Below are 14,841 nucleotides of genomic sequence, written 5' to 3' on the forward strand. Positions count from 1 at the left end.
ATTCTGTTCAATAATGGATCAACACCTACTTAATGTAACTACTACAGTTCTGTGACTGACCCATTACCCAAAGCCTCACTACACTGTTTTTAATGTGACAAATGATTTGATCTCACTTCACTACAGTTGCATCTTTAAAATGATATGCATCTCTTACTTTCTTGCTTTTTCAGTTTAAACATAGCATATATATATATATACTTGACATTTATCTAAACCCTTTAATCCTATAAAAGCAATGTTGGCTATAACCAATGGCTTCTAAAACACCTTTTCTTCTTAAGACAATTTCCAACTGACAGCATTATTCAACAATGTTTTGTGCATTCGCTGCTGTCTGCTCTTAATTAGCAAAATGTTACTTCTTGTCACTAAAAGGTACTCCATCAAGTCCACCAAAACTGCTGATAAAGCCTAAAGAGAGCTGAACAGATTTTCATCAAGAAACATTCCAAATTTGACATCTGCACTCTAGCATGAGTTAATTCTCTCCTCACTGCACATCCCATATAACTAGTCACCAAGTCAAGTATAAGCCTTATGTCATATGATCAGTCAAAACAGCACAATTACTATAGTATTGCAACCTCAAAGTATAACTTTTTAAGCATTCTACCACTTTCTGCAAAAAATAAAAAAAGTTAATAATTGCTTATTGAAATATCTACCTGTAAACATGAACTTCACCCCCCCCCCCACTGAAATTTTACACTATGAACCAACAGTGGGGTAGTTAATCCTTTACTCTTAATAAGCAAGAAACTCCTGCAACCAGTGTACAAAATGCAATTTGTCTGCATTTCCCACGTTTTTACTAATGACATTGGCTTAACTTTGATAACCAACAGTTTAATCATGGCTGCATTTTTTTTTTTACCTTACTTGAATGTAATTGTTTACCTTTGAAATTCTTTAGTAGTTTTCCAGGGCTAAAACAGACTCCCTGTATATTTCTACATAAAATCGCTTTTGCAATAAAATATACATATCTGCACCTATCTTCTGTTTGGCTGTAGACACCCCTAATATAACCTGTCAAGGTGGACACACTACAAGACAGTGGCATGACAAAACTATTTAAACAGAAAAGGATCAGAGTAAAAGGAACACCCTGAAAGGAAGGCACTAATTGAGGTGCCACAAGGGTCAGTACTGGAACCAGTTTCTATGTTAGTATGCACATTACAAAACTGAGAATTAACCTTTGAGAAAAGCTCATATAGGGACAGCAATATAAAATATTATTAGCAGTGAGCTAGGCTGACACCGTACTACTGTATCCATTAATATTTATTTGTATTAGTACAAATTCTTGCCAAACAGTTAATACTGTCAGAGTTATTTCAATTCTATTAAAACACAGCTAGACAGAATAATGCACACTTAGTCATAGACATCACTAAAGAGTGAAACATACCATCCAGTTTATATACTTTTTTAAATGTCAAACAATGTTATTTTTAATGTCCTTCTTTGGTGCTGTATCTGAAGACTTCACAAAAAGTCTCTCCACGTCATCTTTGCGTAAAGTCCCTGTTGATGCAAAGTTTCTGTATGTATCATGAAAAAGTCCATGGTTATTTCTAGCCTGGACAGTTTCGTGTGTCCTTCTTTGGTTATTTTCTTCCTTACTGTATCTGAAGACTTCACAAAAAGTATCTCCATGTCATCTTTGGGTCACCTGAAGTGTCTGTATTTTATTTCATTTATTTCTGCATCTGAAAGCTCACAGAAAGTCAACTTCTTTTTTTCTATAACAGGATGTCATTTACAGTAAGCCCACAGCTATAGGTTATTAATATCTAAGCTGAACATTTACAAGAAATAAAAGATCACTTAACTGTTCTTGCAAAGCAAGCCATATTTTCTTTTACTGCACACACACTATAATTTTGGGGAAAGCATTTTAATTTATACAATCTCTATCAATTCCCACTTTTTAATTAAAACCAAGAAAATTGTAAGACAATTTACAACACAATACGATCTTCAGTACTTTGAATCCCTTAGTCTGTTGCAACATACGGATCCCTTGCATTTAATGCTATCTCTTCATACAATGTTACATTACCAATGACTGTTATTTGATTAATACTTTTATTAACACAAATCTTAACACATGCAAACTGTTGTAATTAAGCAGATAATAAGAGCAATTAATGTGGAAATTATAGTAACCCACTATCCTGAAAACAATCCACTTAGCCAGTAGTTAAACTAAGCATGCTTTATTTTCGCAGGTGTCAGACACATAGCCGTTTATTACTTATCTATTCTTAACTGCTTTCATGCTTGCTTAAGCAGTTACACACAAGCATTTATTTCAAAATCTTGTCAAGTTAACCCTTGTATTACAAGGCAAAACCTTGTATTAGAAACAAGCATATTTCTTTTGCATTGCAGCATATTTAATTTCATTATTGCTTTGGGAAAAGAATATTTAAAAAAGCAATTTACAGGAAAATGTGATCCTCTGTACTTAATGGTATTTCTTCATTGTTAACAGTTACTTGTTTGACAGTTTTATTAACACAATTTTTAACATATCTCCTCTGTTATATCTGAGATAGCTCCATAAGTTGCATTTGCTAAAATGTTTATCAACTTTGCAACTTTCCATACTGCCTTAGTGGCACCATACCAGTGAAAAAACGCAGCTCCTGAAATAACACCATATCCTATGTCCAGCTGTTTTAAAATCTCATGAACCTCCCTCTTTTTCTGGTGATTTTTTACGATTTCCTCTGGTAATGTGTGAGTAATTCTCATTATTGGAACTGCATACTCTGTGTAATAGAATTTCTCCTCTTTCATCTCTTCCTTAAAAGAAGTATTATGTGTGAACTCCCATGCTGTTTTTATTTTATACTCAAGCTTTTTCACATGACCAGAGTTGGTGTAAATTAGCAACCCTGACTGTCCCTTTCTTTTTGTATTTTCATCAACTGTAAATTCTTTTTATGGTTGATTGTTTTATAACTCTATTTTTATAAGATTCTTTAAACATCAAACCTGTATTTGTAATCTGTACAGGGACCGCATGTAATGGCATTTTCCCTCTGTAAGGAATGTGGCTAAAAACCCAACAATTTGACTTGTTACGTGCCTTTGCAAACAAATTTTGCATGTCCAAAAATATATTGAAATCAGGTATCTGATCATGATGTCCCTGTTCTCATGATCTATTATATCTGTGTATCTCTTCCCATTTTTTTTCTTTGCAACTGTTTTATTTGCATTGCCTGGTATGTACATTTTTTTTAGATTGCCTCATCCTGTCCATAGATTGCTATTATAGAAACAAATGTAAACTTTCCTAAGACTGTTAACAGGCTGTTACTGTACTGATACTGTTTGTTATTAACTTACACTGATTTTTATGAAACATGGTGTGCTGCTTTTGCTTGGATTTTTATTAGCTGAAAAATGTTATTTGTTTAAGTTTTTTAATGACTCTGCACTTTACTACCTGTATATATTCTTGTGTATTATTCCCAGGATGGCAGTTACACCAGTCTGACTAATGATGTTCTTGCTGTACTAGTTTGTTTATAAGACTGTTTGCTGTTATATTTTATGTAAGACATTATTTTGAAAATATGACGATCACTGGGTTTTAGTAATATTGATCCTGTTTGCTGTATGCATAAGCTGCCTTTGGAGACATACTGTACTTTTAATGTAGGGGGGTTGAGCCTCTCTTACCATAGAACCTTTTGTCATTTAGGATTTGTCATAGGTACTGCCTTAAATGTTACTCCATTTCCAGACGTAGATGCGGACTTACATAACCAGCATTTAATTGCATTGTTTAGTTTTGCATATACCATTTGCATTACTGTATATGTATTTACGGTATGTGTATTAACTTTGCTCTGTGTTTGTATGTCTGTAGGTTATTTCTGTTTAATATTTATTTTTCTGTCTTTTGTCTCCTTTGTTTAATTAATTTGCATTGAGTTTAAAAGATCCCTGTACTTTGCTGCGAACTGATTAACACGTGTTCCCTTAATTTATTGCTTTAATGCCTATTGCCTGCCATGATCTGTGCTATACGGAGGATTATCCTCATATTCTACTGGTCATAATTTACCATTTGTATTATACTCTTAGTGTTTGTAATTACCCTTTTCAGTAAGGCAAGGGGTTTGTCCTGCCTCCTGTTTTTGTGCAGCCTGATGTTTGCAGGTTATTTGCATATATGCCGATTTACCTGTTCCCATTATTTTATACACTTTTTCATATCCTTTTCCCTCCTCTTTGGGAAATGGATATTGCTTTAGAAAAGGAGGAATGTAATCCGAAGGATTACCTACACTCACTGGTACTGCTAACTTGCCACAGTCTGTCTTTGATATAGCCCATAAGGGCTGAAATTGTGATTTGATTTGCTCCCATTTATCCTGCAGTTGTGAATGTCTCTTGGTAATGTCTTTTTTATAGTTACTTACGTCAATTGCAAAGCAAGGAAATTGCTGAGCTGTATCCCAACTGTCTTTCATTGTGACTGACCATAAAACCTTATTGAAATCAATTACTATTCCCAGTTTGCCGAGAACATCAACCCCAAGGATTGTAGTTCAGCAACTGGAATTCATTAGAAATGTACCCTGTATTTAAGATCCATTTTCTATGAAACATATTTTAACTGGCTTACTGTTTATGGCCATGTAAGTGCTGCCATCAAAGCCTTGAATGCAAGATTTTTTTTGAACTGATTTACAGGTAACTGTTTATTAGTGACTGAGACTGCTGCCCCTGTATCAAGTAGGACATTTTTATAGTGTCCCCTCCACTCATACATCCACTAACAGGCGTCCGTCCTTTTCATGTTTAAAGTTTGTGAGAAAGGTTACTTGTTGGGGGGCACACCCCTAATCAGAAGCATATTCATTCTAATATGTTTTCCTGGGTAGGTCTCTGATTACACAGACTGCATGTTCTGTTCCCTGTTGACTGTTAGTGTCTTCCCTGTCTAATGTGTACTTTGTACTTTCAATTTCACATTTTAATTCCCGACTTCCACCGTGTGTGAGATTATATGGTGGGTTTTCTGTGTATTCCATAGGGTATACTTTTTTTTCTGTGTTTGTTCCTGTGACTGATTCTCCCTTAATGTATTTTTTGTTTTCTTTCCGTATTTTTGAGTTTTGAAGAAGCACTATTATCTGCATAGATACCTTTTTGTATTTGACTTTCCTTCCATCTTTTGTAATATGGGCAATCCTGTTTAATGTAGCCTATTTGCTTACAAGAAAAAAAATATCACCTGTTTTTCTGAACTTCGTTGTGTATCTGTCTGTAACCCTGGTGGAGCAGAAGCTGCTCGTGTTTCCCTGTTTGTTTTTTCATCGGATGATGTATTATGTCCCCTTCCTTTCACCATGTAGTCTACAAGCTGTTTTTGTACATTTGCTATGTGCATCTGCAATACTGTGTACTTCTTTTAAACTGTCTAGCACTCTGGCTTAATCTCCGAGTCTGTATCTGTCTGGCAGAAACAGATTTTTAAAGCTGCATCTGCATTTTTCAGAATGTCATTAACTGTCTGAAGGAGTTGCTTCAACATAACATCTTGCCTGACAAAAACATTATTTTGTTGTTTTTTTTTTTTGTCATGCTATTTAGACAATGTCCAATCATTTTCAGATAGTTTAATTTTTTAAATGGTGGAAACTAGCATTACCTTGTCTGTGTGCTTAGAACATTTATGTGAGTTTAGACACTCGCCAGTTTTAGCTGCTTGCTTTGCTTTGACATCTGCCAAAGCATTTACTGTAGCCTCTTTTGTATTGCGTTTATGTGCTTTAATTTTGACAATACTAAACTTTCCCTGTAAATCATTTTGGGAATCAATGCCCATAACTCCCGTAGTACTGGAGCATGTTCTAGGGATTTGTCAACAAATCCCCTTCTGACCCAATCTGGCATGTGTAAATGCAAAAAAAAATTTAAATAAAGCATTTGAAATAGACCACACAGTGTACGTCAACCATTGTTTACATGCCAACATACTGAAACAAAATTCCTTTATCTTGCTACTGAGGCAGAGTCTGCAATAAGCAAGACTAGTGATATATCAGCAGGAGAAATAACTGTCATTTGTGCTAAGCCCTGCCCAATGTCAAGTGGTTATTTTGTAACAGTCTTGTCAGATTAACCTCTGTCGTTTGTGCCCTTAGTAAATGTTGTTCTGATTGTGACATTAAACCAGAAATGCCATTATGTAAAGTCTGAATGCTATGCCGAGTCTGTTTCTCTAAATGGCATTACTGTCTCTAGGGAAATTTTGAAAAGCTGTGAAAAAATAGTACACTATTTTAGAACTTTATTCTTTGTGCATTTGCAATATTTACTATAAATAACATTATGGTGTATTACTGTATGAGATTTAGGTGACTGCAGAAGGTACATTTAACTGTTGTATATGTGAAGAACTAACAACGCTAGAATCAAACAGATTGTTTATCAGAATAGGATATATTTTATGGTATGGCTTACATACTAGACTCCTGTGACAAGATAGACAAAATTTGGAAAGTTACTTCCACATAAAAAAGTCTTTATGAATTGCTGAACATTTTATGTATGGATTATAGGCATTTATGCATTTACAAACTGTTATTTAAATTGTGAATACTAAACATTTCAGATTTACATTTCATGTCTGACACAGGTTTAGCCCATGTAAATTTATACATACAATGTGTGGTCATTGTAAAGTTAACTCTGTACTGGCCCATCCATGTTATAACTGAAGAATTTACTGTATTTTGCATAGCTAACAAACAGGTGATCAGGCTGAAGTCACTTAGAAGACACGGTGTCCTTCAACAGATGAACTGATGGAACATCACAGGACAGCTTCTGCAGCATCACTGTATCCACCAATGAAGTACTGGAACTGTTGATCTGATGTACTGGAACTGTCAATCTGTTGAACTCATGAAAAATTGAGGCCTTTATGAAAAAATTAACTGTTGGTAACAGATAAAAAAAAGGTTACGGCTAGTGGGCTAGGCTCACCACTGTAAAAATATTATCAGAGAGCTAGGCTGACACTACTACTGTATGTTAATATTTATATTAGTGCAAATTCTTGCCAAACAATACAGTCAGTTATTTCAATTCTATTATAACACAGCTAGACAGACTAATGCACACTTAGTCATAGACGTCACTAGAGTGAAACATACCGTCCAGTTTACATACTTTTTTAAATGTCAACCAATGTTATTTTTAATGTCCTTCTTTGGTGCTGTATCTGAAGACTTTACGCAAAAGTCCCTGTTGATGCAAAGTTTTTGTATGCATCATGAAAAAGTCCATGGTTATTTCTAGTCTGGACAGTTTATGTCCTCCTTTGGTTATTTTCCTTACTTTATCTGAAGACTTCACAAAAAGTCTCTCCATCATCTTTGGGTCACTTGGTGTCTATTTTATATCTGCATCTGAAAGCTCACAGAAAGTAAACTTTTTTTTCTATAACAGGATGCCTTTTACAGTAAGCCCACAGCTATACATTATTAATATCCAAGCTAAACATAAGAAATAAAAGGTCACTTAACTGTTCTTGCAAAGCAAGCCATATTTTCTTTTACTGCACACAGTTTAATTTTGGTGAAAGCATTTTAATTTATACAATCTCTAATCAAGCAAAACGCAAAAGAATGATAATCACTGCAGTTCTGCAGCTCAATTCTTGAGAATTAAAAAAAATAAAAATCCAGAAAAGTGGAATCCATCATGCAAGTAAGAAAAAATGCATGTAGTGCAATTTCTGCACCACCTACAACAGGGACCAGAAAAGACTGCAGTAGATACTGGGTACCAATCCAAGAAAAACAATTATAACAGCACTGAGGGTGTAATACAGACCTCACTTCAGCCAGACAGCAGGTGTCAACATATCCTACTTAAAAATCCTAGGCAAAGCTTACATTCAGACACCTATACACTAGTTAAGCACAGCATATTAGTCAAGGACTAACGGATGTAGTCATTGCATACCATAAAAATTACTATGTGCCTCAGTATCTCAAAGAATAAGGCGACTGTATGATGCAAGACTGCCAGTAGTGCTACGCACAGTTGTAGGGTAAGAGATGCCATGCATCAACAGTTGGCATTAAGTTACAAAGTGAACTGTAAGGCAGCACATAATACTCCATAAAACCTTCCAGAAAATTCCCCATGATCACCAGACACCTGACTCACTCCAAGCCATCACACTGGTAATATAATACAAAAGTGTTGAATTGCCAAAACTGCCTTCTGTTAAGTATCCAGCTTATCCAGTGTCCCAAAGGATTCCCCAAAGAAAACGACCTTCGCAACACTTATGACAGAACTAAGTCGCATCCCAGAGGGTGTAGCCAAGGTGTACAGATGTGCCAGATTTGATCCTGTATTCATTGTATAAATCTACTTGTGTACAATAAGTGCAGAGCTTCTGCCACACAAAAACATGCAAGTTAACTGTTAAATACATTATAGTCAGGACACAAATAAGGACAGAGCACACAATGCACAATAAGATGTGGCAACAACTCACCAGTAGCATGTGGGAGACAATAGGGTCTACACACACAGGCATTTAATGTCCACTACAGACTGCTGCATTAGTGGTCAAATACATGTGCCAGCTTTTTATTTGCACATATACAAGACATAGCATTCTTCACAAATGTTGGATACCCATTCTATTTATACACAAAGGAGCACTCATGTAGTGTGCCACAGCCTAATTGACGAAAAGCAGCGGTACAGTACTTGAACAAACCAATGTCAGAGGCACAATAGGTACCATACACTCCTTTAGTGAACACATCCAAAAAAAATAACAGTCCAAACTGGCCATAATCTTATAAAACATAAGTACTTTCAGGTTAAAAAAGCCTTCAGTCTGATGGGGTTTTTTTTAACCTGAATGCTTGTTTTTATAATGGATTACGGCCAGTTTGGACTTTGTTTCGTTTGTTTTTGGTTTTGGATTTGTTCTTACAAGAGGTTTGAGAGGAGTCCTTAAGGGAAGCTAAGAGGCTTGTGTGTTGCTACACTCCTTTAGTACAGAAGGCTGTGGGTTCTATTCTCACACCAGGCTGATGGAATGCAGTGTAGCATAAAGGGGGGCTACACTCCTAAGTGTGATGCCCTTTGGATGAGATGTTAAAAACACAGGTCCTGTTTGAGGTTGTGGTAGCCAAGGAAAAGATCTCATGACATTGACAAAGTTTAGAAACTCCCAGATGCCCTAGCCAAATTTCTCCTGAAAGTAAGATACCACATCCAGTCACCCCTGAAGAGGCCAGTGGGACTAACCCAATCAAAAGATAAAACTGGGAACAGCATAGCAGCATGAGACATCACAGCCACTACAAGTATCTTCCTCTGCACAAAGCACTATGCATGTAGTGCCAGTGACAATATACCAACCAGACAATTAGATTCAGCTTAAAAATCATGCTTTTCCCAGCCATAGCATCATTTAGGTTCAGCTTAAATACCCCCATGCTATTCTCAGCCACAGCATCACACCACTAACTACACCAGTCTACCACTTGAGTAGGTTCAATAGTGCAAAATATTGATCACAAATCTTTACAAGATGAATGGTCCACAACAGCACCTTTATGTAGCTATGGGGTATACTTATTCTTCTTGCCTTATGGTGTATATATAGCATCATTGCTCACTCAGCATCATAGGTTACTAGGCTATAGACCTGGAGATAATTTCAAGCCTAGCTCTTACCACTTCATAGTTATAATTTGATAGTGTAATTGGACAAAGGTAATGATTCATTTTACACTTAGTTTGAAACAGCAAATAAGACCAGGCATTGGTCTCTGCAAGACCCTCTTGAAGTATAGTAACATCATTTGGGGGTTCAGTAATTGCACCCAGTTTGCAGTTGTCCACAAAGTTGGTCAGCCGTAACACCTTAGTTCTGGCTTGAACATCTGAGAAGTCTATACCAAACAGTATGGGTCCAGCACTGACTTGTGGCACCCCCCACTGGTGACAGGTCTGATGGTTGATGTAGTAACCCACTTTGAGTGTGTAACCAGTTTGAGAGCCAGTTGGCAACCCATCTTACAACAAAAGGGTTTACATAGTTTGTAAAGTGTGGGATGGTGCCCAAGGCCTTTGCCAAGTCAAAGTATGCTGTGTGCACAGATTTGCCCTGGTCACATTTTCAAATCTACCAGGTTTAACAGGCAGGATCTACCCTTGAAGCCAAATCGGTTTGGATGTCACCTATGTGAGGTCCATGATGGCTTGTCATACAAGTCACCTGGGTCTGTTGCTAAGCCAACTTTGTGGAGGTGAATAACTGTTGCTGCTCTCCCTTACACACAGGCACAAAGCCAGTATTTGGGCTGTGATTGAAAGGGGTACTTAATGGTGATTGCTAGCTCGTGTGTTTAGCAGACAGCCTGGGATGCCATCTGGTCCCATAGTCTTTTGCCTTAGAGAAGGCTTTAAATGACCCACTTGTCTAAAATGTACAGTGAAGGGAAGTTGGGAGCAAGGTTTGTGACAAGTTTGTAGGGGATGGAGTGAAATTTCACCAAATCCGTCCACTAGCATTTGCCATCTCTGTGGTAAGAGAGTTTGGCATATGCTTTTGTCTTACCTTTTAACATTTTAAGCTACATACATAGCTGTAAAGCCTTATCCTTGGCTATAAAATTGCCAAGGATTTCAAAGTTAGCCTTAAGAGAATTTGACAGGTCTTATTTGCCTGAGTCTGAAGTGTGCTCTTCCATTGTTGTGGCCTTACCTTAGAGAGCAACTCCACATTTGTTGTAAAAGTTTCACACCAAATCTTGATGCAAGTGATGCCCCCATCATTCTGTTCACACATTAGCAATTATCAACTCTTATAGTAAATACCAGTTTCAAACTGTGCAACTCAAAACTGCTGGTCTCCACCCTGAAACTTATTGTTCCAGCTTTCAATTAAAGTTAAGTCCACTACTAAGCAGTCCCTCCCAACAGCAGACAAAGCTGGTGGCTACTTTTTTTTTTAGCTGCAGCAAAGTTGTTGCAATTAATGCCTTTGTATCATGTGCTGTCCAGTAATCCACTGTCCATATGGCAGGCTACAACATACATGCCCTCTAGGACATCATGCTCTTGCCAGCCTGCAGTAATATGGCAAAAGGCTGTGGCCATAAATACATGTGAGGTACCCTGGACCATCAAGGATAGGTCTAACTCATCTCAACAGCACTCTGTCCTCTGTTTACAGCACATCACTGCTCAACCATATGGCCTTGTTTTGTTACAAGGAATATCAGTTAGTCACACCTCAAAGCAGTAAGCTAGAACTCCAGGAGTGGAACCCAACTAGTCATGGCACCACTTCCCATTTGGGTCTTTGAATAGCAAGTTTGCCCTACAGTCACATTTGTGACCATGAAGAGGTGGCTGACCTTGCACAAAATGGAAGCCCTCCCATCAAGCCAATACCAGCATGGGGCAAAATGGCTACTGGCAGCACGACTAACCTCCCACAATATGCTGTTACACCAACATAAAGTATTTACCTCTCCAAAAAAGGACACCCATCTGCAGTGCCAGCTTCATCTCCAAGGATGGAGATCCAGGACTCATGGATTTTGAGACTATATACTGCAATGTTAAAGTCAGCAAGAAACTTCCACATTGCAACCATAAGAGCGGTATACAGCTGCAGGTAGAGTAGTTAGAGATTGTGTGCCCATGGATGGTGAAGAGGTACAGCAAGAGCATTTTGGCAGAAAGTGTCAACTCCTCTGCCCAAGTCAAATTGTGGCTTTGTAAAAGAGTGCATGAAATTCTCATGGTATTAGGTGGTGTGGGAGATGCAAATGGTCAACAGCAAGTTAGCTTAGTACAGCCCAACCCATGCTGCACAGCTGTCAGTTTAGTTCTCAAAGTAAGCGACCATCCTAGCATGCAGCTGGTTAGTCAAACACTGCAACATTAACAGCATGACTAGTCATGTACCTCACTATGCACTTAAACCAAACATCCATTTCCTTAACAGAAAGGTCAGGTCTCTGTACCCAGGCGCTCTTCTCCACTTTCCTCTCTACACTCACACTTAATAGAAAGTAGCACTTGTGCGGTGCTTCTACAGACCTAAATTTAAACAGTGCCATGATATGCTTTATTCAAGCCATTCCCATTTATGGGATAAACCACCCTTGACTGGCATAGTTCCCTAGCAGCCTTCAATGTTTATTAACTGGCAACCAAGACTTCCAAACTAGCTGTCCAAGCTTAAATTCTCCTTTGGCAAGGTTGGGAGAAGCATACAAAACTAAGACTTCACCATAGAAGTTGAATTCTTACAAGCATACAACTACTATGGATGCTTGTATGCACAATTATGCTTGCACAGGTGCAGACAACCCAAATACACAAGTCTGGCATTGTCACTCTGCATAGTGACAGAAGGGCCATTTCTGTATGAAAGATGCTGCATATACAAGCCAGCTGGACAAATGCTATTCATTACCAGTCTGCTAACTTCCAGTGACTGCCTAGTGCCAATCTAAGGTGACCATCAGGCATTTGGCATAACTATGCCACTACATATCCTTGTCAGCTGAATCATAGGATGCATTAGGTCAAAGTTCCATGCACAAAGAATTCAGACCTAGAATTATCCAGTGCCACTGTTACTGCACAGTGGGATACAAAACTGTGCTATCCTGCAGTAGGCAGGCATCTCCTAGACACAGGAAATTCAGAGATTTGTTACAGTTCATACCTGGATGGTGTCCAAGCAGCCTTGCCTGTCCACCCCAATCTCTTGCATAACATGCCTGCATATGTCATTAGCCAAGTCCTCTCAGTGCACATCTAGCATCCATATGCAAATGGATGGCAACTGCACAAGTACCTGACCCTTCACTTAAGGGCATTGTCTTATGGTCAGACTTCAGAATCACTGTTTGCTAGTGAGAAGGTGCACACTTTACTATCCCTTTTTATGCGCCCAGCGCAAAAGGGCACAACGTATGCCATTATGCATTACCCTTTTAACTTAAGTGAACACTTCTCACAAATGTTTTTGCTAATCTCCACCAAGACTACAGACACAGTACATGTACCCAAGCCTTCAACACAAAGGCCAAGCAAGAGTCCTGTAGCCTGTGCAAAGAAACCTGCCCCAATATCTATCAAGTCTTGCATAATTGATTTGGGGAAAAAAGTGGTCTTTATAGTAACAAAAGGACAGGCACTGGCTGAAACATGTTGCACACTACTGCTACACCCTCCTTATGTAGCAAGGTTGCTCCCCGTCCATTTCAGGGCCACCTGACAGCAGCTACTTTAATCTGCTAATCCTAGTAGCAGGGTTCTGTACCAGAGTTCCCAGCAGCTGAATCCCAACCACCACATCAGAAAGTTTTTTTTTTTTTTTTACAGCAAGAAAAGCAGCACATCTACAGGCAACCAATTGTTCAACTTTGACAGGCATACTTTCAGTCAGTGTCAAAATGCACAGGACAAGACATTGTGAGCAACTAGGAGCAAACAATTCCTGTTGACACTGTTCCCATCACCCCCCCAAAGGCATTTTGTCCTTCAGTGCTGGGGAAGATTATAATTGCACATTTATACCCGGCATACATAGTGCAGGCAACACAAAGTTCTAAATGCTGCCTCTAAAGCCTCATGCACTTAGCAGCAGCATAAAATGAGGCTAAATCAATTCCTTCCCTCTAATGGGGCTCTGGACATTTGCATTTAACTGAGTAGAGCTTTTGATAAACCCGACATGTTCATCTCTAAAGCCACCAAGTGAAAATTTCAAACTCTTCAGCATAATTTATAGTGGTGCTATATTACAGGATTTAAGTCACAGTAGAAAAAAGTTTAGAAAACTCCCCATTACAATTCTTACTGCTTTCATATAAAAAAGCAGGTGCTTTTTCAGACATAGGAAAGTGTGAAATTTGACATTTACCTGCACTAAATATGAAATGTTAGTGTTTACCATTATGCAAGCTTCAAGAAATGTTTTAATTCCTTTGTAGTGTAGTTTTGAAATTTAAATATGAACACCCAGATACATCAGTAGAATGCAACTGCACAACCACCAGGACTCTGGCAAATTGCCGGTGGTAAAAGCCAGAGTATGCATGTGGTAACCATTCCTTATTCTCAAGATTATGCTACATCAGCCACTAGCACTTGTAAGTGAAGCAGAGTGAAAGCAGCACCAATGCAGGTAAAGATTGGCACAATTAGGACAAAGAACCAGTCTCCACAAGTGAGTGAAGGTGCTGTATATGGAGGTAAATCATTGCTTTAGTAATATTTCTAAATATATGCAGTGAGTGGGTCCACAATAGGCACCTTGGCAGCATCTGCTCATATATAGTACAATTCCCCCATTACGGCCAACCTAGCCAAACTTGAAACAGCAAAACAAGTTATGGGCCATAGAGTAAAGACCACCCAATGCCAAACTGCAACTAGGTCCTACAGAAAAGGCTGCATGTCCATGTGGAAAGGTCTTGGACCACCAGTGGGCCATCTGCAAATGCTGCCATAACTGTTGCACCACTAAAGAAGCCAGAATCCTGCTAGAGATGAAGGCAGACCAAGGCCAAAACCTCCCTTCAGGTTCTTTAGCGCATCAAGCACGTCAAGGCCACAAGTTAGGCAAGGTCCAATTGGAAGACAAATTGTCTTTGCATCTTGGGGAACATGTCGCCTAGCTTGACATAACTGTCCATGCCTCAGGTTTCTACATGCAAAATTGTAGACCTCTTTAGGTCACTTTGGCATAAAGTGTAGGTGGTGGAAAGTCAAGATAGCATTTAGCTCTTAGGA

The sequence above is a fragment of the Protopterus annectens genome, chromosome 1.part1 (assembly GCF_019279795.1).
Source record: "Protopterus annectens isolate FY-2018-M chromosome 1.part1, PAN1.0, whole genome shotgun sequence".
In the NCBI taxonomy this organism is placed as follows: domain Eukaryota; kingdom Metazoa; phylum Chordata; order Ceratodontiformes; family Protopteridae; genus Protopterus; species Protopterus annectens.